Source organism: Xyrauchen texanus, chromosome 16 (assembly GCF_025860055.1).
Source record: "Xyrauchen texanus isolate HMW12.3.18 chromosome 16, RBS_HiC_50CHRs, whole genome shotgun sequence".
Lineage (NCBI taxonomy): Eukaryota > Metazoa > Chordata > Actinopteri > Cypriniformes > Catostomidae > Xyrauchen > Xyrauchen texanus.
The window spans coordinates 28,805,610-28,832,090 of NC_068291.1; the positions used below are offsets into that span (position 1 = coordinate 28,805,610).

Below are 26,481 nucleotides of genomic sequence, written 5' to 3' on the forward strand. Positions count from 1 at the left end.
CCACGGTGCATACAGATGCCAATGGTTGATCACATACAACTTCAAATGCGCATGAATGAAATAATTTTGAATGCTACCAAAATGTCATAAAAATAGTTTGTTTCATGAATCAAACTACTTGTTTATTATTAAACCAAAATGTAGAATCTTTTTATAAACTAAGTCATTTTCTCTGCTTACACAATCGATGTAGAACATTGCTCGGAGTGAATTATCCAGAGTCTTTTCTTATCCCATTCTTCCAGTGACACGGAGCTGTACGGCTGCACAAGTCAGTAAATTGAGCAAGTATTTGACCCTGTGTATCATGTTGTGGCCAGTGGAAGACTAGTCTTATAATCCCTCTGCCTAAACACATTTACTGATTTTTTGAATGCCGTGTGTATTAACACATGAATCGATTGCGTTTCACTCAACTGAATGTTGACCTCATATTACGCTAAAATACGCATTTTTCCCAGCTTGTATAGCTAATGCGCATACATGTTAGTGACTTGATTGTTAGCCGATGTCTGTATTTAAAAGATGATTGGCTCTTTTACCAGCAATGTGAGACTTACTTTCTACACTCATCATTTTTACGTTTACTCCTCGAAGTTTGCACAATATTAGCCTACTCCTGATTTCTCGCAATTCAGGGAAAGTAGAGATGTACAAAATCAACGCGTTACTTTATTCAAAAAGTAACTCCGATATTATGGTCTAAAATAAAAACTATTTTTTAAAATAAAAAAGTATCGCATTAGGCTACTTTACTCGTCACTCGATAGAAGTCTGATTACGTAACATGCCTTACTTTTAACGTTACCCCCAAAGCTGTTTATAAACTAATTTAAGCCTTTTATCTGCTTTAATTTTTTACATTTGTGGGACATAATAGATATCGAAAGAAAAATCTATAGTGACTTAAAAAAATGACCAGAGGAAGGCAACTTAGTGTCTTTTTGCCCCTCAAATAAGTTTTCAGGGACATAATTTTTTAGCTTTATGAGGGCATGTTTTGTTCTAGCATATAACTCAAAGCGTGTCATAAATTTAACTACAGTCTACAGTTTGACTATCGCAAAAAAGGTATCATTTTAAAGCTTTGCAGCTGTACTTTACAATGCATGTAGGTATTATGACCAAAACTGAAGAAGTCCTTTGAAATGTTCAGACAAATCAGAACTGTTTTGTTTTGATAATTTATTAAATTATTTTGCACTGCACATATTATTGTAATCGATTAAAACATCAAACTGTTCAAATAGCTATTGGAAAGCTCTCAAAGAGTGAATACAACAAGCCTATTTGTTTTACTCACAGACACAAATATAGTGAGTAATGTTGTAGCTAAGTATATACATGTTACATGTAAACAGGAGTTGCTTATATGCCGCATTTGTGCTTATAAACTAACAAAAAATAAACTGAACAAAGATATCACATACCATTGTCAAGCGTCATGAAACGCTAAACCAATTGTATTAGGATTCAGATCACTGCAACCAGAGGAGGAAGTCATCCAAATATGGCCAGAGAGGATCATTCACTCCAATCACAAATGGCAACCAGGATATGGTGCCAAGTAATGATGGCTCAAATGACACAGACTGAATCTATCTCATTACTCAAGCCTGCATGCTGTGGAGAGAGAGCATACCTTTGTTATACCATTGTTGTGTAATTAGTTCTTATGTACAGATGGTTACTATGTGTAAACCCATAAGTAGATAGGCCTAAACTGCAATATAATGAATTTTTCCAAATGTTAAATGTAAATATCTGGCCATTTTTATTGCTTTCTGGGGTATTTCTGCCCCAAGCCCTGGTTAATATCTGGCCCTGCTTCTTAGTAGTTATGCAGACATCAAATGCATATGTCCCTTGATGCCTACCTCCGTATACAACCATAGTCTCAGGAGGCCATATGAGTTTTGACCTTTGACTTTGCTCTGCAGTTTTCAGCTGTGACTGGGGGTCGCTTCCTGCTGTTCTCGATGATGGAGAGGAGTCAGGTGTGTCAGGCTTACCTTAAAAGGACGAACCAGAGCCCACCTGAGCTAGCACAACACATGGAGAAACTCCCAGCTGCGGAGATTAAGGTAACGCCTACACGCATACCTCTCTCACGCACACATCTATTGAACACACGCCCAAAGACATACACATATGCACTCTTTAATACACACATTAGCACATTTGAGGAGGAAAGGCAGCACTGCCTCTCATGCTTTCAATTAAAAAGCCTTAATGAGGCTGGTCTGGCTCTTTCCACAGGGCTTTTAGCAGTAATAATTGCCTGGCTTTACTTGCTTTTCTTTACCGCTGGGACAAGTAGCACTGTGATTACTGGAGCGCCTCTCTAATGCACACCTGTGGGGAACATCAGGTTCAAACACACAGCGCTCCTCTCTTTATAGAGTCATCAAGTCCTGAACCATAATATATATATATATCTGTATATGGGTAGATGACACATTTACATACATGATCCTTTTTTAAATAAACATCGATATTGAAGTTACATTTAATGTGTATACATTATTTTAGGTGTTATGACTGATCGCCATTTTTCGGAATTTTACCCCATTTTAATAACCTATTGCCTTCACTTTTAAATGGTTCTGCTGTGTGACATATTTATTCTTTGAAGTACAAATATTATAATTATTATGATAATTATAATTATTAACATAAATATTGTATGTGTAATGATTATAAAAGAGCAAAATCCTGTTTAAATTAGTTTTCGAAGAAGTGTAGCCTGTCACACAGCAGGACATGTTAACTTGCCCAATGTATTTAATGTAAACTACATTAAACATTTAAATAGTTTTGTTTAGGATAATTTTTTTCAATACATTTTTGTATTTTTTTTTTGTCACTACATTTAGTAAATTACAGAGTGCTATACAAATTCAAAAGTCTCTTTGTTTGAAATAAATATTTTTTGTTTTGTTTATCTTAAGGGCAGATCGTTGCACATAATAATGTAATAGTTGTTATGGATCAGCAAATATCAGCAGAGAACAAAATGCTTTTTTGAACACAACCTAATTTGAAATTTCAGAGGCATAACTACTCAAAGCAGTATTTCAATGTACTGTTTTGTACACATTGTATTTCCACATCAGTGGCATTTGCTCTAGAATATGAACTAGAGCAAATGCAATATTTTGAGCTTTGTGCTCAATGGAATTTGAAGTAAAGATTTACTGTGGTGGATTCTATAGAAGAACATTTTTATATGAATATTTATAGAAGTGTATTTAGTGTTGGGACTAAAAGAACCATTATAGCCCTGTAGTTAGTTCTATGCAGAACACCGGTAAAAGGGTCAGAGGGTGGGGTCAAGTCCATCTCCTTCTCTTTAGAGGAAGCTAAGGTGATCGCTCTATTCTTTATCCCCCATTCCATTCATTCCCTTGCTTTCCAAAAAAACTTGTCTAAAATTCATAATGGAATTTAAGGTAGGAAAAAAATCTTTATTCCTCGTCTTTTTGAAAGCATTAACCTCATTTTAATGGGCCGGAGACCAAGTGTGTGGAGATCAAAATTTGGATGGGTCTGATTATGGACTAAACACAATACATAAATACATCAGGCTCTTAACACCCTCCGCACCCGAACATTATCGCATTACTGGAGCGCTTTGTTGTGACGGCAGCCTGAATATGAAAGCAATCTCTCCTGCAGTGTGGTTGGCTCCAGCAGTATGGCTCTGATAAGGGGGGAACCATACAGCCCCCCTCCCTCCCGACACCACCCCCGCCCACCACACCCCCCTTTCCCAGTCCGGCCGGCCCCATCTACTGCCTGCTCCACTGAACTAAGCTTTGAGCCTAATCCTCCAGAAAGAGGGTCTGATTATTGCTGACCAGCAAGCACAGGCAAGATGGGGAATCAAGTGTTGGGGGGGAGGGCGGAAAAAGACGGAGAAAGAGATTGAATTGGTTTACTTTGTTTTTTGCTTATTTATTAACATTATTTTCATTATTTTATGGTAAATGATTTCCTTTTTCTGTTTAACACTTTATTTTCAATGTTTCATTTTCACAGAGATAAAACAAAACCAAACAGATGGCATTATGTAAAAAATAGATTAATAATTTTGATCATACTAAAATATCACTGACAATAATAATAATATGCAAATTATTTTAACACACAAAGACATATTAATGTAACCTACCCATTTATGTTTGTAACAATGCTATTATTTAGTCTGCCTAAACTGATCAAAAGATGAGAACAGAGAGAAAAACAAAACACATTGTCATATGTGCAAGTTCATCAGATCGATGAAGTTCCATGGTAAATTATACTTAAAGGAATAGTTCAACCAAAAATGAAAATGTATTCATAATTCATAATTTACTCACCCCTATTTAGTTCAAAACCCATATGACTTTCTTTCTTATGCAGAAAACTGAGGAGATTTGTTTTAATGAATATTGTGGTCCATCTTTTCAACTACTATTTTTATGATACTTTTGGGTGCTTGTTAAGCTTTAAAGTGAGTCACTAGCCACTACTATTGCATTTGAACAAGATATTCATTGATCCTTTTGTATTCCACATAAGAAAGTCATATGGGTTTGGAACAGCATATGGTAAAAAAACAATTTTCATAATTTTGTCATAATGACATTTAAGATGTTGTAATGTGTTTCATGTAAAAATGTTTTGTGGCCTACATTTACTGTATTTAAAAGCAAAGTGAAGTTCAGGGTAAAATTATGAACAGATTTATTTATGGCCAGACTGTGGTACATTTTTAGTCCTGCCTATTGTGTACAGATAGAGTTGTTGACATAAAGAGAGACTCTGTGTTTGCTTTGTTGATAAGGCCTTTCAGAATGAAGTATATGGAAATGACTGCTATTATGCTGTATAAATAGGCACTGGCTCTATAAGAGCCATATCATTTTTTCATGCCATTTATTCATACTACGGGGGGTATTAAGGGGCTGGGGAAAAAAACCTGCATTAAAACCTTTGCACAAAACTGCTGAAATAGCACATGAAGATCTGTGATATGAGAGAGCGTTTAAGCTGCAGTATTAGACAGAGGAGCTGTGTATAGGAGAGAATATAGTTCCATACTGCTCTGTTGTTGCTGTTAGGAACATTTTGTTGTTATTGCAGTCCAATAAACAGATAGTGGATTTAACATTCCTTCATGGAATTGTTTAGAAACCTTGATTATTATGTCTGGAGTGATTAGTAAAGTTTGTGCTGGTGTTTTTTTATTTTATTTTATTTTATTTTTTTAGCTCCATCACCCAAACAGCAGGTGTGGCTTAATTAAATAAAATTTGGCAGTCAGCCTAAAAGGGATAGTTCACCAAAAAATGAAAATTTGTTAGACTAAATGTCAGTTTTAGTCAGAGTTCAATTTCAATCTATTTTTTCCCTTTCAATATAAGTAAATTGTGACTGAAGCTAAAATTCAGCCTAACATCTCCATTAAAAAAATCAATTTAAAGTTGAGCAAATAATGACAGAATGTTTTATTTTGGATGAACTATCCCTTAAAAATGCAGTAACACAAGGCTTGAGACCCTGCAACCAGATACAATGTCAAGCATACATATGACTGCCCCATCGCCTAAGATGCAGTGTCTGGGGCAAAATGAAAATTGAGTGTCCAATATGTCACACATAAAGCTCTGAAATCTCAACCAAAATTCTTGTATCTTAACACATCCCCAAAAAACATGGGTTGTGTCCCCGACTTCTGATTGGCAGTGCCAGCAGGTGGGTGTGTCTTTAAGACCAAGCCTATACAATTATAGGGGGTCCAATAGACTCGATGTAAAACCTTAAATTGCATCAGATGCACCCTTGCATCTCTAGATGTAGACTTGACATTTTTTTGAATCCTAACCCACACTCCCTCCTCCAGTACCAAGTTTAAATCTTTCTCCCATAATCTCTTAAGAGAAGTTGAAGCTCCATCCCCCAGACTCTGAATTAACACGGAGTAATACACTGACGCCTCATGACCTTTTCCAAAAGCAGTAATCACCACTTCCAGAGTTTCTGCCATTTTAGGGGGTGTATGCTACTCTCAAATATAGTACAGAGAAGAGTGTGCAGCTGTAAATAAGTCCTAAAGAACTGAGATCTGGAAATCCTAAAATGTTGAACTATATTTTCAAAGGATCTCAACACTCATATAGGTCACTGAGCACATTAACCTCCCTCACAATCCACTCTGACCAACAGAAAGTGGACTTATTAATACATAATTTTGGGTTCAGCAATATAATCAAGGCAACATTTAAATAAATGTCTGAATTAAACACTCTGGACACTTTTGTCCATACCGCGTTCAAATGTGAGATATCAGGGTGTAACTTAACTTCGCCGGTTAGTTTAATAGAAAGGCTTTACAATGGCAAAATAGGGTCAAGTACTTCCTGTTCAATACAAAACCAGGGAGGGGCTCTCTCAGGTGGAAGCGACCAATGAGCCAAATGTCTAAGACCAAATTAATAATGATAAAACTAAATCTTGCGTAGGCCTAGCCCAACTTTGTCAGTATTATATCGGTATTTCAATTGGGCCAATTCTCTGAGGCCATCAGACGACATTCAGCTCTGCCTCGGCACTTTTAATATTCCCTTCCAACTCCACGAGTTCTTGTGCTTTGGATATTTTGATGAATGAGGCATACTGTATGATCCAACCCCTAAGAACTGCCTAAAGTGCCTCCCAAGCCATGCCCACAGAGGATACTGAGGACCAGTTGGTCTCCATATAAACATTGATTTCAGCCTTTAACATTTGTTGGAATTCAGGATTTTGCAAAAGGGATACATTAAAGTGCCAACTATATGATTTATTTTTTCTCTGTATGTGGCAACACCTCTAAACTCACCAGGGTGTGATCTGAGACTAAGATGTTTCCAGCTGAGCTATCAACAACAGATTAATTGAGGGACTTGGATATAAAAAAAAAAATTATCTATTCTAGAATAAATCTTATGGACTGATGAAAAAAATGTATAGTCCCTACCGGATGAGTTCAAAAGTCTCCAAATATCTGTACACATCCTGTGAAGTGTCAATGAAGCTCTGGGGGGCTTGCACACTTTTGCTTCACTATGATCAAGGACATCAAAAGATTAAAGTCTCCTCCCAATATTATATAATGAGAGGTGCCAGCTCACTTTGGTTAAAACTCACTTTGCCTGTTTTAACCCCTATATTTTTATGTAATTTTATTTAATTATTTGAATTATCTGAGTAATCCATTTGAATGAGTGCAAACAAATGGGTTTTCAGTGAGCTAATATAATAAAGTTGTTTTTATAATCAGTTTTGTCTTGTTAATGCAAAAAAGTCTTAATCCCAATTAAGGAAATACACATTTCAATCTAGGGTTTAGGAAAGTGAGTTTATCTAGTGAACACATTTGCAGTCTGATCTGCATCATACAAACATCTTTTAAACTCCCTTGCCAAAATATAGAATAAATGTGGCTATTTCACATGTATGTAATGTAAAAAATAAAATACAAAAACAATGCCCAGCTAAGCTCAGGCCCCATTAATAAAGCAACAAGCTACTGGAATGTGTTATGCAGAGTTGCGGAGGCCATGTTTTATAGATGTTTTGGGGTACAGCTGTATGATTCTTTTTACGGCTTGCTGTTTTGCTCCCAGGTTTCAGTTGTGGACTTACCTGGCGGAGTGCGCTGTATGGAGTGTGGGGTGGGCTGAACCGGGCACAGGAGCTGTCAGTGTGCTGGTGGCCGCTCTGTAACGAGGAAGTTAGGCCCTGTTCTGACCAGTCTCTAGTGCAAGAGACTGGGCCAACTTGGTGCTGCTCGCCTGTTCAGATACCCCTGGGCTTACGGTAAGCAGACAAACACACACACACGTTCCTTTAGGGCTGGCTTTGCTCTACTCTCTATGCTAATGTTTCTTGAGTGGTGAAATTAAATGAGGTGGGAGACCAAGACAAAGACAATGAGAGGAATAGAGGAGCATTGTGGACAAACCTCATCTTTAAGGTCAGTTATAAACCAGACCTCCTAAATAATATAAAGACTTTTAATAATGCCCTCACAATGGTCTGCTGCTCAAGGTTTCAGACTGTCTATCTCCTTTTTGCCTCAGTCCTTTTGTACCATTTTAGCTTTATTTATTCTCTTTTGTCATGCTTTATCAATCACCATTGTGTGTTTCTCAATGAGCTGCTGTAACTTGCAGACTGTTCACTTGAACTTTTTCTTTATGTAAACAGCCGACCCTTGATCTTTCACCGCGCACTCTGTGTAGCTTTCACTATAGTTGGTATTCTGCTCTCCAGTGAATTTGCTGTTATACCTGCACTGAGAGACATGTAAATTGAGAGATTAATTATTGATTCTACAATTTCAGTACATAGAAAATATATTTAACAAATGTGTTCCTGTAGCTCAAGTTGTGGGTTTGATTTCCAGGGAACAAACAGTATGTTGACAAAAGCTTTGCTCCAAAACGTAGTGAGCTGCCTTGCTGTTTATAGCCTACATAGACAGCTGCCTTCCAAGGCTGCATCCTAACTAACTCATAAGTAAATTATTTTGAATGCTTGACACCATGGGCGTAATTTACTAGTGGGATGGGTGGGACATGTCCCTACCACTTTTTGCCTTGGCCTATATTGTCACCACCACTTTTTGAGACAGCTTTCATCAGGTAAGTGTCTAATGCATAAGAAACATCTCCAGTTCTTAAACAGGAGTTTCCATTTCATTTGTGTGTATTGTAATAAGTGGCGATTCAGTTTGGAGTTTGTTATTTTTCATGGTTTTGATGAGTTCTCGTTGTGACTGTTATCAGTATCATTGAGTGACAGTGGGTGGCGATGTTCCCTGGCTCCCGCTCCTATCTAGTTATATTGCAAAGCAAAATGCAAACAGATGTGTCCCTGCTCATTATATATTTCCACTGACACTAATTAATTTATTACAATAAAAAGTTAAATAAGAGTGAATTAGAACCCAGAACTCCTTGTACTAGAGGTGAAAACTACCACAAGACCAATTAGACATTCTGTTTAAAGATGCACCGATGCATTTCCAGTGACTAGCACAATCCAGTACTGAAAGTGTTCGATGTATGGATCAAGTTATCAAATTAATTATGCTAATTATTTATCAGAGTGCTTGAATCAGTAATCAAGAATGACTACTTATTAAACACATATTGAGTAAGATTTTTAAATTAGATTGAACAATTGTATCAATAGTTTAAAAAAAATGTTTTAATAGTTTATAACATTTCTAACGCTTCATCCTCGGATTTCAAAGACATTTATATATATATTTTTAATTCAGTTCATCCCAGTACATTCTGAGATTGCCTTCTTGTGATACAAACTTAGAATTTTGCCAAAATGAGGTATCAGAACCTAAATGTACAGCATACGAATGGTGAAATGCACTTAAATCTCTTTAGATAAAAGCATCCGCCAAATGCATAAATGTAAATTAATAAGGCTGCGAATGATTGAAGAAATTTTAAATAGTTGTTGTACATTTTCCTATCCATTATTAAACTTCCTGATAGTTTTGGGCCCATAGTGGTATAATAGTTAAAGTGAGAGGTACTCTTTCTTTATATTTCTCCATCTCTATATTCCCACTTTTTCCTGCATCTCATGGCTGTTTAATGTTGAATTTCGATGATTAGAATATCAGCATGCAATGCTTAAACTCCCGCCGTTGCACTTTGGTGTTAAACATATGCAAAATCTTCACTCGTAGCAGAGGGGATGAGAGAGACGAGAAAACAGAGCAGCATTTCCAATTGCAAATGTACCAAATGAAAACAAACAATGGGTGAAAAAAATGTGAACCAAAAAAATAAAAGGGGGGCAGTGTGGAACGATGCTGCGTTGCTCTGGTTGGAAATGAACCCTGGATTTGTCCTGGGCCTTCACCTATTAATTTTCTCTCTCTCTCTCTCTCTCTCTCTCTCTCTCTCACTCTCACTCTCACTCTCTCTCTCATTTTTTATGGTTAAAAAACATTAAAGTGTCTCTCACCTTCATCATTTCTAATTAAAGTGTTTGTTGTCATTTTCAGATCCTTGGTGTGAAATCAAGCTAGCAGTTTATGTAAGACGCGAGCGGTGAATCAAACGGTTCGCTCGGTGCACAGACACACACTTCAATCAATTCTGCCTCATATATATGTTCCCTTTGTTAAGTTTGCTATCTGCATGCTAAACCCATTTTCTGCTTAGTCTTCAGCATTTGAAAAGTACGCTTTCTTTCCCTATGTGGTCTTAATTCTTACCCCTCGCAGATAAGCACTGCCAAGAGACACACAGGGAAAAACACTCACGCACACACTTATTTATGCAGACGTTTAACATTTTTAATCAGTTCAATGATTTTAATCAAATATTTTTTAAATATAGTTTTTTGCATGTTAAGGTGTTTGTTATGTTTTCAGTAAGCATTAGATATTTCTCTCTCTTTTTTTTTTTTTTAGAGTTGTTTTGCATATTGGGGTTGTTATTTCATTTTCTGTAAGCATTAGATGTTGTTAAATATCCTGTTATCTCTCTCAAAACACTTCTCTTTGCTTTCATTTGATCTGCATATTTACTAGCCGTCCATACTCCATTCATGAATTGCCCCAAATGCATATCATTTCTGTTCTGACTTGGTGGAATTTGGAAGAAAAGGATGGTTTTGCAGTTTTCCTTTAGACCTGCTGTATGTGAATTTAAAAGTGTAAGTTTCACTTCATCTTTCAAAAGAGTTAAAAAATCCTCGCTTTGTAGGATTTATTGTGAGGTAATTATTTATGTTGAATTTATTCTGCTGAATTTCTGAAATTATTCCTTATTTAGAGTCTCTGAAATACCCTTAACAAGCGATCCTTAATACGGTGTAATTTTACACTGAAAAAAGTAGTAACCTACAATTGATACCTCTATTTCTACTTGATCTAACCCATAATTATTTTTTACATTTATTTTTTAGTAAAGCCTAATTTGTCAGATTGATGTAGTCTGATTAAATACATTTTTTGACTTGGGTTACTTTAGATGTCACCACATGAAGCATGTTTTTATGTTAATTGACCAAAAATTTTGGCTGATGTGCACTGTAAAAAAAAATTGTTGAACAAAATAAAAATTTAAAGCAACATTTCTTAATAATTTAGTAACACTACTTTGTTTTGGCAATTTAAAGATGTTCGTCCACAAAAGGCAAAATGTCTCATTCAGTCAATACATTCTTGTAAAGGCAACTACAGCAAATAATCATTTAACTACACAAGAACTTTTAATGTTATAATTTTATTCTTATGTATTATTTTAAAAGACCCTATAAAGTGAACTCTTCTACTGTATCTTGGCTTCTGAAGAAAAGAACATCTTGGAAAGCAAAGATAATGCAATAGTTACTGTATAAGTAGACACACATAGACCTCAACACTTAACATGATTTCATCATGTAACAAACCTCATGGAGTCAAAAGATGAGCTCTGAATATCACCACATAGTAAACTTATAACAATGTCAAAACTACTACACCAGAATAAATATAGTCAAAAAACAGCATAAAAATAATCCCATAAACTGTATAATTTGTTTCTGCAGCAATACATGCTGATAGCTCACAAACCCTTTACAAATCAGCAACATGAAACAGTTTTGTTGAGATAGTTGAGCCAACATTTGTGGGAATTTGTCATCTTTTTATGTACATTCAAGGTAATTCATATGTAGTATCTGTAACTTAAAAAGCCCAGTATGATAGATAAAATGTAATTGCTGTTTTACAGTGTGGAATGGTAGCAATCTCTGTCTTTCTCCGTGGATGGCTGCCGTTATGATTCCGGTCCATGTTTATGAAAAGAAAAGGTCCAGGTGGAATGTGATGTCCTGGGTTAAATTCTTTGGCATGGGCAGGTGCGGTCGAGCGAATGCTTCTGTGTTGATTTCATGCCACAACGGCCTGACAAGCATCTGAGTATAGCACACACACTTACACACACCAGAAAAGCGTAGACTCAGCAGCAAGAACTTTCATAGATTGCCTTCATCATCATCTCCCTTTCTCTCTTTCTCTCTTTCTCTCTCTCTCTCTCTCTCTCTCTCTTTCTTTCTCATTGTCGCTTTCTCTCTCTCACTCACTCTGTTTGCTCTCTGAGCTGGAAAATTGGCTCAAAGAGCTCCACTGCTGTGAACAAGGCCTGCTGCTCAGCTGGACCTCTCTGGGTTTATCTTTCAAGCTTTCAGTGTGGAGAAGAGAAGAAAAGAATAGTTTTGACCAGTGACTGAAACCAATAACTAACAGAGACTCACTTACCACTGTTCTCTCCCACCTTCTCCCCCCCACATACACACACAACAAGATGCTGTTTGTCTTTGTGAAATTGAATCTGTCATTGTTTCAGTGGCAGCTGTGGGATTTGTAATGTTTGTGTGTGCATGTGTGTGAGTGTTTGTGTGAATGCAGTTCTTAAGAAGGATCACTCTGTGAAGATGTTAAAATCTTTGTGGCGGGCGGGAGAAAGATACTCTAAATGTCCCCCAGTGCTGAGGCAAACAAGCTGCCTCTCAACCAGCTCTCCTTTATTACTTCACCTTTTTGTTTTTGTATAGTGTTACCGTGGCAAAGAGCTTAGCCTTTCTTTCTATGTCATTCCCTTACTACTAAACCGGATAAATAAGTGTGAGGATTGTGTAATTTCTCTGTAGTTCCTGATGGCAATTCTGTTCTTACACGCACAATCAAGCACAGTATTATTCAGGCCTTGTAGTGTTTAAAGGGATAGTTCACACAAAGATGAAAATTCTGTCATCATTTATTCACTCTCATGTTCCAAACCTGTGTGAATTATTTTCATTAGTGAGACACAAAAAGAAATGTTTGGCAAAATGTTGGCCTCAGTCATCATTCACTTTCAATCCATAGAAAAATGTACTTTTGTGGACGTGGCCTAAGTGTATGTTATATTAGCCAGAAGAGTATTTGTTTAAGAGTGCAGCACTTCTCAAAAGGGGTATTAGTAAGGCATTGGCACGTTGAGGTGACAAATTCTGGCCTGAACAATGTGTTGACAAACTTAAAGTGGTCCAGAAGTGTTTTAGCCTAGCCCTTGCTAGGCTTTTGCAGTTGTAGATTAGTGCTAGCGGGTCAGTGGTTTAAATATGAGTGTAATATTAGTCTAAGCAGTTAGCATTGGTCTTCTGCTAGCATGGTCAGTGGGGTGTTGGTTCTGAGCCTGGGCCCAGCTGCGGACAGACCCAGAGTGTGGGACCTCTGTGGCTGGGGCAGGTGTCTCTCAGCGGGGCCTGGCTCTGTTGAGATCTGGCACTGTTCCGGATCTCCCCTCTGTGCTGTCAGCAACTCCTCTCCCTCCCTCTCCCTAAACCCCTCTCACCCCCCAGGGGTGCAGTGGGAGTCGGCCCAGGGGGGATTACAGCAAAAAAAAAATAAAAAATCCCAAAAAAAAATCATCCCCTGCTTCCACAGAAACCATCGACAACCCGCTTAACTCGGCCTCCTACTCTGGCACACAGGCCACCGTTCTGTGCCAGCACATCTCTCTCATTCTCTCTCTCTCTCTCTGTCACTCCACCTCACCATCTGCACTACAAACACACATACTACAGGTAAACCTGAACTTCCTGTGTGTTATTGTCAGATAGGACCCTTTTTAAGCTGTTTGTGTGCACATTTTCAGTTTAAATCTCTAAGCAAATTTGTTGAACACATGTTGTTGGGATGTGATTTGCACTGTCTCAGGATTGGAGTAAGTTTTGTTTGGGATGAGGTATTCATGCTGAAAATTCACTTTTGTTAAATGTCTTAAACTGCTGAGATTCGACTCTACCTGCAGTCCATCAAGCCCCTCTATGTCTGTGACTTTCTCTGGCTGTGTCTGAAACCTGAAATATGTTGCCTTTGCAGGAAGTACATGGAGGAATTTACCAAGGCACATCCAAAACCAATGTTTGCGTTTCATTCTGTCTTCTAAGATGACTTCATTAGATAATTTTTTTTAAAGGCAGCATGCTATAAATGGATTCTTTGCTACATTTAATATTCCACTCTGCTGTGTGTTTGGTTCAGCGTTAGATGGAAAAAATTAAAATGGTGTCTGATAAAGCAGTTGAAAGTTAATTCATACATTTTAAATTCTATATTTTACAGACAAATTAGCATTATAGTCATTAAATATTTGCTTAGTTATGTCTAAAGGTCACTTAAATTTGTTTTAGATAATTAGATCTGAAGTTATGGTCTCTTAAAAGTCTATCCAAAACCAGTTTCCTTAGAAGGTATATTCATACAAAAATGCTGTCTGCTAAGTCAGTTGGCTTCAGTTTTGGACACAGCCTTGGTCTCCAACTTCCTCATAATGGGTTCTTCTTTTTGTACATTGCAACATAACATTTTACCAAACTGATTTACCTGTAGTTACCCTTTCACTATAGTGAAGTATTATGCAAAGCTTTTCTATTTTTGTTTTTTAATTATATGTGCACTCAGTAATTTATTTCTTCATTAAAAAAGTTTTTATCTTAAATACATTTATAGTAATTTTGAAACATGTATAAAATCTTGTCCAATCACATGATATAAAGACTGCAGTGATATCAGTAGACTTATAAAAGCTGTTTTATTCTACACAGAGAGGGTCTCCTCTTATTATTATTGACCACCCCAGTAATACTCACTTAATCTCAAAACTTACTCCCTGTTATTTGACACATTCATTAATTGATTTAATTAATCATGGATAACTGTGATAGGGAATATCTACAGTGTCATTGGTAACTGAAAACTATTGTGTTTGGATGTTGCTGCATCCAGGCCCCTAGGTGTCAATGTAAGTCTTAGGGGGCTTTCACACTGGGCACGTTTGCTGCGGTCCGATTCCGAGTTTGATTGTTCCCGGTGCCCCCCGCAGCGTTGGTTTGGTTTCACACTCACTTGTTTCTATCGAACCGTGGTCCATTAGCGTTAATTTTACGTCATCACAAACATGCATGGTGAACACAACGCGACTCATCATACTTTGTTTTTTTTTGTTATTTTGGTGCCATTATGCACAGCAGAGTGAACGAAAATGGTGTATATGTGCGCTTCATGGCGTAACTCAGATGTCTAGGGGAAAGCTGCTTGCTGCTGCTCGCAAACTGCATTTTTTTGAGGATACAGCTGTTTTGCAAGGAATAAATTTGCATCTTTTTTTTACACCGCACGCTTACGCTCATGTCCAAGGTGAAATTATCGCCGTTGTCATCTCCTCTTATACCCTGTATTTATAACCTATAATAGTATTTATATATAGTAATTATAAGGTGTATAGATAGATAGATAGACAAACAGTATTTATATGTTGATTATATGTGTTGATTGTACTTGTATGTCATTGTGGTGTCATTACTTTTTTGGGACTTTCAGGAATGTGTGGATCCTCGTGTGTTGCCGACCTAATGATGTCGTCATCAGTTAAAATGCATGCGCAGGTTACAATGCTTCCTGAATGAGTGTGCACCCGAGTCCGTGTTGTTTTCACATTCACGCGAATCGCGCTACAGATCCATTGCAACAGAACTCAGACCACCTCCTACAGGTAGTCTCGGGTTCGGCACAGATGTTTGCATGACATCTTTCACATTACCAATTTTTCATGCAAACCGTGCTCTGTTTCAAACTAAACTGCCAGTGTGAAAGCACCCTTAGACGACATAGGTCTAGAATGTGTTGAAGCCGCGGCTTAGTTGTTAGTGAATTTTCTGAATTTCTTCACTATCTTCTATCCCATAATTTCTTGTCCTCTCTCAACTACAGTATACTACAAATAAAAATGTTAAAAGTCCAAAAATTAAGTTAAGAAAAAAATGATTGTAATTAATGCTTTTAAAAATAATAATTGAACTTCTGTCTACTTTCTTTGTCTCTTTTCTGAGTAGATCTTTTGCTCCATATGAACTGGCGGAAACCCTATAGACTGCAGATTCAGCCTAATGCAACCCTACCATGTCCTCACTGTGGAGCTGAAGCAGGAGGCCAGAAACTCCACATCTAAGGTACACAAGGAGGCATGATGTTCAAAACTGTGTGTATGAGTGCGCTCGATCAACAGACAGCCCTCTCTCAGTGGGCCAACTGCTCAAATGAGCCTTCTCTACTAGCATGGCACCCTTCAGGAGCTCTGCTGATGGTGGGTGGAGGTCAAGGAGAGCTCAAGTGCTTTGAAATGGGGTTCTCACCACTCTCTCTATGGTTGGTCAGTGAGGAACTGTCCTTTGGATCTGTAGGCCCCAGCCTCCAGATCTCTTGTCACATAAAGACATCTGGGGGGCTGGAGGAGATACATTGGACCTACTATCCAATATCCCAGGAGTCAGAGGGTCTGGAGGCACATGACTTACTGATGCTTCAGTTTCATGGAAGGCCACTTGCTTATGTCTAAGACGCGGTCAGTATGACGTGTGTGAATGTTTATGCACTTGCTTGAAATCCAAGTTGAACAACTTAAGACTAATGCTGAAGAGTCTGACATGTTTTTTGTATTAATACAGCTTGTAGACATATAACACAAGTATGACATTTGTAATGTTTAACTGCACAGCCACAGAAGTTGGATCTTATGCCAGTGAGAATTTACAATACACACTTATTAACACATATTACACTACTACTCTACGTTTCTTTCTTTCATTTCTTACATTGATATCTTCATGACAACAAACATAAAATGTAGCTAAAAAAAAGGAATGGTAGATTTTTTTAATCTTTAACTTTGAAAATGTAGCTCTTCTTGGTTTTTGAAGGAAAAGGCCCTTTCAGTATGCAAGACATTGCCTTTTTCTCGTCTAACAGGAGGTTTGGTGGCTGATCAGGGACTCTCTATGCTGAAAAAAGTCAACAAAGGTGTATAGTTTTAGAGCCTTTACAAGAGGCACATGACTTACTGATGCTTCAGTTTCATGGAAGGCCACTTGCTTTACTAAGTCTAAGTCTAGGTCAGTATAAATGTCCCTTATCTCTGTTGACTATCTGGATAAAGTCTGGTCCACATACAATCTAATTTTGGTGCCATGAACATTGTAATGAAGGGTGAGGGTCAAAATCCCTTGGCTCTTCAGATATATCAATACATATATATATATATATATATATATATATATATATATATATATATATATATATATATATATATATATATATATATATCCTTTTATATCAATATCTATCTGTATTCTGTTGCTTAAATTCTGTAATAAAGTGATGAATTAACTATATGCATGATCACCTAATCAATTCTATTTTCTTATGCATAATTGAAATATACTTTGAATCATATGTGTGTTGAATGTTAGTGAGTCTCTTTTAGGAACATTCCAGAGTCTCTCTGTCCTGCACGTCGGCTGAAGGTCTTTTGGGGATAAGCTTATTTGTGACGCTCTCCAGCCTCTCAGGGAGGGGGTCAGGGGGATGCGTTAAACATGTGTTCCAGATGTATTCTGTGTTTGATTGTTACCTTTCCATGACTAATTATATGGTTTAAAGTCCTATGTAATAACACCTGAATAGTAGAAGTGTGATTTTCTCTTATTATTTCTTTAGGGAATAAATGTATGTTATTTCAACCCTCTCCTCTGCCCGAGGAGTGAATAATTTATCTCTCTGTTTTGGTTCAAATGGCCTGCTAATGTGTGCTCTGGCTGTCTTGTGCCCAGAGAAGAACTGTCGTTCGTCAGTGTTTTGTGTGTGCGTTTGACCTTCTACCTAGGTTTTGAACCAGGGGTGCACACCAGGCCGACTCGAAGACGCCCCGCGACCATCTGCGAGGTCACTTCAGACGTAAATCTTGGGCGCGGACGACAAGTGCGCTGATTAATGTTGATAGGCCATTTAACTATCTATATGTTGTGACTTTATGTTCTTTTAGCCAATCTGGAGTAAAATAATGGAATGTACGTCCTTGCAAATGGTATAATTGATGTAAGATTTTGTGTAAGGTACAAGTTAGCTTTCTATCTCCTTGTGAGACTTTGCTGTTGGCTCTACCAATTTCACTGCAAACTATTCTTCAGTAAATTTTGATTCTTTAATTGAATTTCTCGACTCCTGGTTTTCTTTCTCCATATCTGGTCCGGGTCATAACTGTTGTACCCCTAACAGTTTGGTGGAGGATTCGGCGGGCAATCACTCCGTGGTGACATCTCTGGCAAATCAGCAAACAAGGTAGGAAGCTTTTATTAATTGTTAGGGCTGTCTGACTGGAAGAGATTTTGAAGGGGAGCGGGAGAGTTTCACTCCGACGAGGCGAGTGAAGAGTAATTTAATTATACTATTGAGAGTAAATCCCAACACGCCCTCTATGGTAGAGGCAGAGCCGGAGGATGATGGGGGATCAGATTCTATTTCCCTGGGGGAGGTCACTGAGGTAGTCAAACAACTCCGCAGTGGCAAAGCCCCGGGGATTGATGAGATCCGACCAGAAATGCTGAAAGCTCTGGATGTGGAGGGGTGTCATGGATGACACGCCTCTTCAACATTAGCGTGGAAATCTGGGACAGTACCTAAGGAGTGGCAGAACGGGGTGGTGGTTCCCTCTTCAAAAAGGGGATCAGAGAGTGTGTGCCAACTACAGGGGTATCACACTTCTCAGCCTCCCTGGTAAAGTTTACTCCAAGGTGCTGGAGAGGAGGGTTCGGCCGATTGTCGAACCTCAGATTGAAGAGGAACAATGCGGTTTTCGGTCCTGGCCGTGGAACGACGGACCAGATCTTTACTCTGCAAGGATCCTGGAGGGGGCCTGGGAGTATGCCCATACATGTGTTTTGTGGATCTGGAGAAGGCGTATGACCGGGTCCCCGGAGAGACTGTGGGAGGTGCTGCGGGAGTACGGGGTGGGGGTCCCTTCTTAGGGCTGATCCAATCCCTGTACGTCCAAAGCAAGGGCTGTGTCCGGGTCCTCGGCACAAAGTCGAGTTCATTCCATGTGGGGTTGGTCTCCGCCAAGGCTGCGCTTTGTCACCAATCCTGTTTGTGATATTCATGGACAGGATATCGAGGCGTAGTCGGGTGGGGAAGGTGTGCGGTTCGGTGGGCTGGGGATCTCATCGCTGCTTTTTGCAGATGATGTTGTCTTCATGTCATCATCGGTCCGTGACCTTCAGCTCTCACTGGATCGCTTGGCAGTCGAGTGTGAAGCAGCTGGGATGAGGATTAGCACCTCTAAATCTGAGGCCATGGTTCTCAGCAGGAAACCGATGGAGTGCGTACTCCAGGTAGGGAATGAGGTTTTGCCCCAAGTGAAGGAGTTCAAGTACCTCGGGGTCTTGTTCACGAGTGAGGGACAATGGAGCGGGAGGTTGGCCGGAGAATCGGGGCAGCAGGGGCGGTATTGCACTCGCTCTATCGCGACTGTTATCACGTAAAAGAGAGCTGAGCCGAAAGGCAAAGCTCTCGATCTACCGGTCAATTTTTGTTCCTACCCTCACCTATGGTCATGAAGGTTGGGTCATGACCGAAAGAACTAGGTCGCGAAAGTACAAGCGGCCGAAATGGGCTTCCTCAGAAGGGTGGCGGGCTTCTCCCTTAGAGATAGGGTGAGGAGCTCAGTAATCCGTGAGGAGCTCGGAGTAGAGCCGCTGCTCCTTTGGCGTTGAAAGGAGTCAGTTGAGGTGGTTTGGGCATCTGGTAAGGATGCCCCTGGCCGCCTCCCTAGGGAGGTGTTTCAGGCACGTCCAGCTGGGAGGAGGCCTCGGGAAGACCCAGGACTAGGTGGAGAGATTACATCTCCACACTGGCCTGGGAACGCTCGGGTCAGCCCAGTCAGAGCTGGTTAATGTGGCTCGGGATAGGGAAGTTTGGGGCCCCCTGCTGGAGCAGCTGCCCCCGCGACCCGACTTCGGATAAGCGGTTGAAGATGGATGGATGGATGGATGGATGGATATTGAGAGTATAAGAAGTCGCTGAGAGAGCTGTTAAGGGTTAAAACAGCAAACAGCGCAAGTGAAACGTGCTCTGTGGGGTGCCCAGGTGGGCATTGGTGTAGCACCACCCCGGCAGAGTGCGTCCCTGGACGGGAGGTCCAGTGGCACCGTAAACCTGCTCAATCTCTTCCACCTCAGATAGGGGTACCCCGAGCTTAGTGAATCAGGCAGTTAGGGATTCAGATATTAGTTATAAAATAAAATACAATAGTGATTGTTTTGCCAGGGATGCATCAGGAGCGGTCCCAAGTAAATAAATAAATTGTGACCCGAATTGGTATGGATCAGTATATGTGACCAGGATGTTAGTGAAGAATACTTTGTGGTGTATTGGTAGAAATCCAGTATTGTTGCTGCTATAGTTAATTTATCCGCGTAAAATATTTGCTGCTAAAATCTTTTCGTAGTGATTTTCAACTGTGACCAAGAAAAATGTCTGATAAAGGGAATTTTCTGAGTAGTTCTGACCAAAACGAGGAGGGCACACGCTGTAAACAGCTCTGCTCTGACGAGCTCAAATCAAAGAAATTTGCACAGCTCATTAAGAAAATGGTCAGTCAGGGGGTTGATTCTGATTGTAACGTCATGCAGCAGATTGACTGGCTGCAGAACAAAAAAGACGCTGATAGGGCCAAATATCTATCCGTGTTTGCCTATTCATGGATTTGTAAACTGGGTGGTATACCGTTAAACCATGAAAAGGCAATTCCAAATGTGATGGACGGATGGTCTAGTTTGATTGCCCAGCATGATAGAGTGGCAAAAATTATTGGGCAGGAAGTCGGCTGTGATCTGTGTAGTTTGAGTAAGGGTTTCGAGGCTGTTTGTGAAAAAGCAGAAAATACTGTGAAAAATGAGACTGTGAAATGTGATAAGATTTTCTGGGAAAAAGTGTGTGTGTGTGCTCTCAGCTTGCCTGACAGAAAAACAAATGCAGTTCTATTTTGATAGCAGGGAACACTGAGACACTTTATCAGTGATCAAGGCCAAAGAGCGTTCAGTCTCAGTCACCATTCACTTTCATTGAAAAAAAAAAACACAATGAAAATTAATGTGGTCTGCTGTGAGCAGATTTGGGCCCCTTTGTGAGAGAATGCATTAAAGCAACAGATTGGGCTAAATAAGTGCAGGAGTGAAATACAGCAAAAGTATAGGAGCATTTATGTCAAAATGTGATTTTGAGATCGAGGTACAGAGAACTGTAACTACTATTGTGGAGAGTGCGGTGGAGAGACATGGAAGGGGGCTCTGACAGAAGTACCTCCTAGGTTATGGGTTAAACACAAATATGATGTGGGTTTAATCATAGGATGTGAACCGGTTGTAATCACCCCAAAATCTGATTACAGACCGTGTCAAGTGCAATGCCCCCTAAAAGAGGAGGCATTGCAGGGTATTATGCCAGTTTTTGACTCCTTGTTGAAGGAGGGCATAATTATAACATGTCATGATTCTCCAGTTCGCACTCCAATCTTCCCTGTGAAGAAAATAAGAGATAAGAATTCACCAACTGAGTGGCGATTTGTGCAAGATCTTCAGGCCTTAAATTTGTCACAAATTCCGCAAAATGCAATGTATTTTACTGTGGTAGATTTGGCTAATGCATTTTTAGCGTGCCTGTGGACCAGGAGAGCCAGTTCTGGTTTGCGTTTGATTTTGACAATAAGGGTTATACGTTCACACGGTTGTGCCAGGGGTACACTGAATCCCCAACGATCTATAATGAAGTGCTTCGAAGAAGCCTTGAACCCCTAACACTGACAGCTGGAACGGCTTTGTTGCAATATGTGGATGATTTGTTGATCTGTGCATGTGATGAAGCTACGTGTGTGACTGACTCTGTGTCTCTTTTGAAGCACTTAGAACGGGAGGGACACAGAGTCAGTCTTTCGAAATTGCAGTTTGTGAAACAGGAAATAAAGTTTTTGGGAAATGTTATCAGACCAAACAGTAAATCCATCTGTGACAAACGGGTACAGGCCATAAAAGATGTGCCAAAACCAATTACAAAAAAACATTTATTGTAATTTTTAGGAATGTGTGCTTATTGTTGTACATTTATTCCTAATTATGACATTCTTGAACAGCCTTTGCGAGCCCTGATGACAGGGAAAGGGCTGAGGTCATGTGACAAGCTTGTTTGGGCAAGCGAAGCCGAAGAGGCATTTGCTAACATGAAAGAGCAAATGGCTCTGGCTCCCACTTTGGGCCTGCCAGATGTAAACAAACCGTTTGTTCAGATGACTGATGAGAAAAAGGAAGGTCCTAAAGATAATGTTTCTGTCAACAGTGATGCTCCGAAGCTTAACTCTCTGACTACAGCTGAGCTCAAAAAGCTGAGGCAGCTGATAGGTGACGAATAGGGGTCAGCGGCCTCCGGTTCATGTAATTATGCAGACACCCGCCCATTCATACATGCGTTGTTAGGAGGCTGGCAATGCCTTATTTTGATTGACACGGGCGCGACTGTATCAATTACAGATCTCGATCTTGAGATCACCTCTGAAACTTTGTATATAGAAGGTCTAAATGGCACAAATGTATATAATAAATCTGTTCCTGTCCCTCTAAACATTTCTAACTCTGAAAAAGTATATCGGACTGAATTTTGGGTAGGAAAAAAATACTGTAGGGACTCTAATCGGTGTTGACATTCTGAAAGAACTCGAAGCTGATGTTTTGCTTTCTCAAGATAAGCTAGTGCTTGGCTGAAATGAAACAATTCGCTTATCTCAGAGTGGCCCCCACCATGAGCAGAGATGTGCAGTGGCTGAACCTGCTAGTCTAGCTGAGACTCGCTCTGAGTGGAAGTTTATAATTTCCAAATTTCCTGATGTATGGGCAAAAGATAAATATGATTGTGGTTTGGCACAGATTCAGCCACTGAGCATCCCAGGTCCTTTGCATGAAGCCAAAAGACAATATCCTTTGAAAAATGAAGCTCGACAGGGGGCTGACACTGTTGTAGATGAATTATGCAAACGGGGGATTGTGATTCCTTGTGCCTCTCCCACTAACTCTCCCATGTGGCCTGTCAAAAAGCCAGATGGGAGCTGGCGTTTGACTATTGATTACACTTCTCTGAATTCAGTGTCTGAGAAAATGCACCCTCTGGTGGCCAACCCCGCAACTATCCTACATGAGATAGGATCTGAACATTGTCTTTTTACTGCTTTAGACATTTCTAACGGTTTTTGGACTTGTCCCCTAGCCAAGGAGGACCAAGGCAGATTTGCTTTCACCAGCAGGGGTCGCCAATGGACATGGAGTCGTTTGCCACAAGGTTTCTGCAACTCACCCACACTGTTTCATCAGGTACTAGCATCCTTCATCGATCCGGTAAGAAAACAAATTGAATATGACGGATCAATTGTCCTACAATATGTGGATGACATTTTAATTGCTAGTCCAACCAAGTTCAAACATTTGACTGCTGTACAGACTGTTTTGAATGCCCTCCAAAACGGGGGATTCAAAGTGAACTTGAAGAAAGCACAGCTAGCACTGCCTGAAGTGACTTATTTGGGGCAAATTGTGGGTGTGCACGGCAGACGCATCACTCCTGAATGAGTTAAAGCTATCATTGAACTTCCAAAACCAAACACAGTCACTGGTCTAAGGCAAGTAATGGGTCTTTTGAATTATTGCCGCCAGTATGTTTCTGAATACACTGAACTTTCTAAACCACTCACAGAGGCGCTGAAAGGAGGAAAACCTGGATCGGAGCTGATCGACTGGACTGAGGAGATGGATGAGGCGTTTGTGAGTATCAAAGAAACTCTTGCTTCCTCCCCAGCATTACGTCATGCCGATGCCAGCAGGGCGTTCCATCTATGGACATGGGTGGGAACTCGATCCTATTCAGCGGCCCTGGGTCAAAGGGTTCCAGGAAGAAACTCCTATGGGATGGTAGGATATTATTCTGCCCCTATTCCTGTTAAATGGCAGGACAGCATCCGTGCCTGTTGATATGTGACTGTGCAGAGTGGGTTGTAAAGGTTACAGAGGACATTGTGACTCATCAGAAGGTGATACTGCACACTAGACACCAGATTCTGAAACTGTTAACAAACACTCGTTTAGGCTCTATCTCTAATCAAAGACGAGCTAAATGGGAGGCCACTCTCTTGAGTAAAAATGTGGATATAAATATTGACATTGAAACTGCTATCAACCCTGCCTCCTTACTTCCAGAAGAAGGAACTGCACACAACTGTGCCCGACTGATCGAGACGGACAGCCAGAGCCCTCTTCAATCTGAACCACTTTCTGATGCCATGAAGCTGTTCGTGGATGGTTCCAGCTTTCATGAACAGGGAAAACGCTTCACTGGCTGGGCTGTTGTAAATGAACATGGTGAAACTGTTGACTGTGGTTCTCTTTCAGGAGGAGGGGCTCAAGTGGCCGAGCTGGTCGCATTGACACAAGCATTGCAGTATGGCCAGGGGAAACGAGTCAATGTTTACATTGACAGCCGTTATGCATATGGTGCTGTTCATGACTTCGGCCCTATGTGGAGACACAGAGGATTTCTAACCACTGCCGGTCTGCCGATCTCTCATCAACAGCAGGTAAAAGAACTTATGAATGCCTGTGATCTTCCTGCAACAGGAGCAGTTATCAAAGTCACTGGACATGCAACGGACAATTCTCCTGAGGCCACAGGAAACCGAGCTGCTGACACAGCTGCCAGAGAGGCTGCAACACGGACTGAGACTTGCGTGAGTGTTATGGCTCTTGCTCCTCAGGAGAGTGAGACCCCCAGAGACATTTTTAAACTCTATGATGAGGATGACCCTGAAGAGATAGAACAATGGACAAAATTAGGAGCTCAGAAAAATGCAGAAGGACTGTGGAACATTAATGAGTGTTTTTTTTTGTCCTGTTTCTGCTAGAACTGAACTAATGTCTTTGTATCATGGTTTGGCACATGCAGGTCCTGAAAAACTACATGCAATGATTTCCAAAACCTGGTGGTGGCCCCGACTGAGGGCTTCTTACAATGATTTTTGTAAGAGATGTCTAGTATGCCTTAAGGTTAATTCTTCTTCTAAGCTGAAAATTCCCTTAGGACATGCCCCTCGACCTCAAGGGCTGTGGACACACCTCCAAATTGATTTCATAGGTCCACTGCCCCCTAGTGGAGGTTTTACATACATTCTAATGATTGTTGATCTGTTTTCCAGATGGGTTGAGGCATTTCCACTGAGAAACTGCACCGCAGATGCAACCGCCAAGATTATGTTGAATGAAGTTTTCCCAAGATGGGGTTTGCCCTTACAAATTGATTCAGATCAGGGTGCACATTTTACTGGGAAGGTGATGAAAAATGTCATGAAGTTGATGGGGGTGAGGCAACACTTTCACATTCCATTTAGGCCCCAATCTAGCGGATCTATTGAATGCACTAATCGTACGCTTAAAACTTCATTGAGAAAGAGATTGTTGGAGTGGGGGAAAGGGTGGCATGCAGCTGTCCCAGCCATTTTGTTAAGCATGAGAGCCAGCCCTAACAAGACTACACAGCTCAGCCCTTTTGAGGTAATGACAGGTCGCTACATGCGGCTGCCCTGAGATGCCCCCTTGCAACATGAGGGACCATCCGGGCCTTTGAAAGACGCTTTACAAAATTATCTGAAAGCTTTGGATGACAGTCTGCGAGACACAGGGGTTAGTGTTAGCACACGACAAGCAGATCGAGATAATGTTGAGCAAAAAGACATGCCTGCTTTGCCTGAAATAGGTGACAATGTGATGTTACAGCGGGAGATAGTTTCCCCCTTAGGTCCGAAATTTGATGGGCCTTATCAGGTGGTATTGACCACTAACACCTCTGTTCTCCTGGACAGGGGGGTTTTGGGTACATTATGGAGACATTGGTCACAGGTGAAACCACTTGAAAAGTGTAACAACTTACTACCTCGGGATCATTAAATGTCTGTCGTGTATGTTAAAATTCTAGAATTCCAGAACAAATGTTTTATCATTACAGATGGCTGAATCCGACGACATACTGAAGCTGCTAATTCTTCAAGAAGAAGTGCGTAGGGAGAGACGACTGAAAGTGAAACGAGCTTTCATCCAATTGGTACTTCCGCTCTCGTTGGTATTTTTAATTCTGATCGCTTTATCATTTTTGATGTGGATTCAAATTTCAATTTGGACAGGGAGATTCCATGCATTTTCAACTCATTGGGATTGCGAGGAGATCGATAACCGTCCATCATGGGTACAATACCCATGTCTAAATTCAACTGAGGGTCTAAATTTAATTCCGACTATGTACCAAAAGGTAAATGATCATTGTTATCGTCTGGACGGAAATGAGACAGTGACCTATTGGCTTGGTCACTCCCCAAATTATCCCGATACTACCCTCATTATGCAAAAAGGTCGGTAGATGAGGAGTGGAGGCGTTGACCTGTTTGAAGGAGATTTCAGTTCAAGGAGCTGGATCCCTGACCACATAGCTCGTGAAAACATGAGTGCATGATTACCTTGAAGATAAATGTT

The 26,481-nt window shown here is 40.2% G+C and overlaps 1 pseudogene; it reads left to right on the top strand.

Moving 5' to 3' along the window:
- LOC127656759 (WD repeat-containing and planar cell polarity effector protein fritz homolog) overlaps window positions 1-26,481 on the top strand; it is a 71,686-nt pseudogene that overhangs the window by 11,297 nt on the left and 33,908 nt on the right.